The following is a 4,176-nucleotide window of genomic DNA, read 5'->3' on the forward strand; positions in this document are numbered from 1 at the left end:
TCAGTTTTAATAAACCGCAATTTCTAGATACTAGGTACTACTAGATATCAATTTCATAAAGCATTATAGGTACTAGATAGTACTCCCTCCGTTCCATATTACTCGTAACAATTTCATATATAGTCAACATGCATCCTCAAGAAGTACTAGGTGATATCGACGACGATCATCATATGTAGTTCTAGATGATATCGGCGACGGTCATCATATGTAGTTCTAGATGATATCGACGATGATTATTATATGTAGTTCCAGATGATATAGCCACACACACACATATGTAGTTCTAGATGATATCGACGACGATCATCATCCTCAAGCCTGGGCGGTGGGTGTTCCTGATAGTAATTAGGATGGCCTGTCCAACACGAAGATTCTTGCCAACGAGGAATCTCTTCCACCCAACCGAGTTTAAGTGTGTGCGACCGTCCGTGTCCATGCGGTAAGTACAGGTTGTGACGGAGCCCCTTGCGGTAAGGCGTAGTCTAGCTGAGCCTTCTTCATCAGACTCGATACCACAACTCACAGATAGGCTCTTTGCCAATTTCTGAATAAGAAAAACATATCAATTAACAAATAGCCTCGCACATACTCTTGCAAATATATATCTATTAAGTATACATTTCTACACTATCAAAAGACACAGTACTACACATTTGTACTAAGCATGAATTCTACTAATAAGTATATATGGATTATCTACACTATTAATAGTTCCTTAGATTCTACACTAATAAGCATGTGATCGGACTCTACACTAAAGCATATCATCGACTAGATTCCACATAGTATATCACTGGACTCTACACTAAGCATATCATCGGATAATTTGCATTTGTAAGTATAACATACCATATCATGTCGATCGACCATGGTACTTGTCAGGCGGGTCATGAATGGCACCCCGACAAAGTCATGACGTGGCGGAATTATGTCCCATAGGTTGCACACCTCCTCGCTCAGCCTCATTCTTTGAGCTACGGTGGCTTCATGAAGTGGGTCCTCATCATCTTCATCGAGTGGGTCCTCATTATCTTCATCATCTTCATCATATTCGTCATCTTCATTATCTTATACCAGGTTTATATAAATGACATCCAGCTTGGGTCTTTCTGCTCTGAAGGAGAAACAGATCAACTCACCACCAGTAAGACGCATGCGGGAGAGGAAACAGGCCCATCCATCTCCTCCAATCTGCGACATATTGCGTCCTTTCTCGACCTCCATAGTGTACGGCCCCCAGGAGCCTCAAATGTCACAGTGTCTCCTGTCAGCTTGTTGAATTTCAACCTCACATTGCATGGGACGATATGTGTAAAAAAAGCAAAATGACACAATGCAGTAATCCCAACACTAAAAATAAAATAGTTGTTACATTTCATATAATTTCTTACCGCCGCATGACGAAAACTTGGCTGGAAGTAGATGTCGAACAGTTTGCCAGTTGCAAGGCTGCTGGCGCACCGTGACTTGCACAGTCGACATGGTGGTGTTGGTGGTGGCGCCATTTCCCTAAAGCAATATGAGCAAAGGATTAACGATCCACTTCACAGGAAAGAAAAACAGTAGCATGTGATATTTTTGGTTCTTCTTCAGTTATATTTTCATAGCTTACTAACACCTTCTATAATAGAATCAATAGCTAGCAGGCAAATGCCAAATCTTCCGCGAGAAGCAATTTGATTCTTCTTCCGCGAGAAGCAATTTGATGGACAATTATAATCCTAAGATCTAGCTAGGTGGTGCCAAATCTTCAAAGCTATCAACTAGCGTACTAAATCAACTAAATCAAAATGTTCTATAAATCAACTAAATCAACTAGCCTACTAAATCAACTTGCCTACTAAATCACCTAAATCAACTTGCCTACTAAATCAACTAAATCAACTAGCCTACTAAATCAACTAAATCAAAATGTTCTAAATCAACTAAATCAACTAGTCTACTAAATCAACTAAATCATATGAACTAAATCAAAATGTTGCATATGAACTAGCCTACTAAATCAAAATGTAGCAGGGAGGAGGGGTTGTGGATGGAGGAGGGAGGAGGAAGAAGGAGGGGCGACTGGAGGAGGGAGGAGAGAGTAGGACGGAGCGAGTAGGGGCGAGGAGGAGGAGGGCGCTACCGAGTCCAGCAAGGAGGAGGAGGTGATGGCGACGCAGAGGGAGGAGGGGTAGGCGACAGCTTCCGGCAGGGGCGAGGGTGGCCGACGGGGGAGGACCGGCGCGGGGGGGTTGAGAGGGAGATCGAGTGAGTGTGAGTGTGAGTGGATCGGATAGAGGAGAGTGTGGGGTTGGGAGATAGCTAGTTTTAGCAGTAGCGCGCTATAGGGAAAGGCGCTACTGCTAAACAATATAACAATAGCGCACTTTGAATTAACGCGCTGCTGCTAGAACTAGCTTCGCGGCGGGGTCGTCAGAATTATAACAGTAGCGCGGCTTACAGGAGGCGCGCTACTGCTACTTTTATTTCAGCAGCGTGTTGTGCTGGAATGCGCTACTGCTACATTGCAGCAGTGCCTTCTTTTAAAACGCGCTGCTGGTAAGATTATGTGTATAGGCTTTTCCCTAGTAGTGAGGAATCATCCCCGCCGGTGTGTCACCGGCTACGGCTAGGCGAGGACGACGAGGATGATGGGAGTATTTTTCGCGTTGTGCCGGCCAAGCCCGTGTCGGCGAAGGGAGGAGGAGACGATGCCGCGGAGGTCGACGAGCCTCTCGAGGAGTGGACGGCGGAGGGCATCACACCCGTTGGCGCTGACGTGGCCCGCGGCGTGCCCTTGGGCGGCCGCTCAGGCGCGTTTCGCGAAGGAGGCGACAGTAGCAGCAACACCGTCAGGGAGCGGAAGAGGAGGAGCTAGAACCCCAAGGATGACTAAGCTCCTCCGCCCCCTCCTATCGACCCCTGCTCTTCGGCTCCTGCAGCCCAGATGAGTTTTCACCTGCGCAGGAGCCCCGAGATGGCGGTCGAGGAGAACGAGAAGGCCAAGAAGAAGAAAGCTGAGGTCAAGGGCCCCTCCCCTCCTCTGAAGCCTGCCACACTAGCGCGTCCGACGGCGAAACCAGCGGGGGCAGCAAGGAGGCCGAGTGGCGGCTTGAGAGCGAGGGCGAAGCCGTCGACGACCGGGAGGTGCTCCCCTTGGGGCGCGTGGAGGTGACCCTTCGGAGCGTGACGACGGTCCAGGCCTACTGCGGGTGGCACCTCCTGAGGCGGCCCTCGCGGAGGGAGTCTTGGACTAAGGGGTCCTCGGGCGTCTGGTCTATTCGATGTGGGCCGGACTAATGGGCTGGCAAGATACAAGGAAGAAGACCACCTCTTGTGTCCGGTTGGGACTCCCGTATGCGTGAACGACAAGTTTAGGTGTCCGGATATACTATTTCCTTTCTTTTGAACCGACTTTGTACAACCCTAGGCCCCTCCGGTATCTATATAAGCTGGAGGGTTTAGACCGGAGGCAGGATCACAACATTGATAGGCTAGCCAAGTTAGGGTTTAGCCATTATGATCTCGAGGTAGATCAACTCTTGTAATCCCTATACCCATCAAATATAATCAAGCAAGAGTAGGGTTTTACCTCCATTAAGAGGCCCGAACCTGGGTAAACATTGTGTCCCTTTGATCATTGTTACCATCGGTCCTCAGACATACAGCTTGGGCCCCCTACCCGAGATCTGCCGTTTTTGACACCGACATTGGTGCTTTCATTGAGAGCTTCGCTGTGTTGTCAATAGAAAGATTGATGGCTCGCCTCTTCATCGACGATGACGCTGTGTCCAGGGAAACCTTTCTTCCTGGACAGGTCTTTGTGTTCGGCGGCTTCGTGCTTCATGCCAACTCGACCGGTCACCTGGAGCAGGTCGACAGTTACGCCCCCGGCCACTAGATTAGGTTCGGAAACCTGAACTACGTCACCGATATCCGAGGAGATCTGATCTTTGAGGGTCCGCGGCCTCGGTCGCCGCCCCCTGCCCTCATGAAGGAAGCTCTTCGGATCCGCTCTTAGATCCTGTCCAGGGGTCGACATTCACACCCGCCTCGGCCTTAGATCCGAAGCAGGTCGTATAGTCCAAAGACGGGAGGATCAGCCCCGCCGGACTCTTTTCCATCATGGAACTTCCAATCATAGACCCAAATGTGATCTTGGAGTCACCTCTGGATAACTCCGAACTATCG

Source organism: Triticum aestivum, chromosome 7B (assembly GCF_018294505.1).
Source record: "Triticum aestivum cultivar Chinese Spring chromosome 7B, IWGSC CS RefSeq v2.1, whole genome shotgun sequence".
In the NCBI taxonomy this organism is placed as follows: Eukaryota; Viridiplantae; Streptophyta; class Magnoliopsida; order Poales; family Poaceae; genus Triticum; species Triticum aestivum.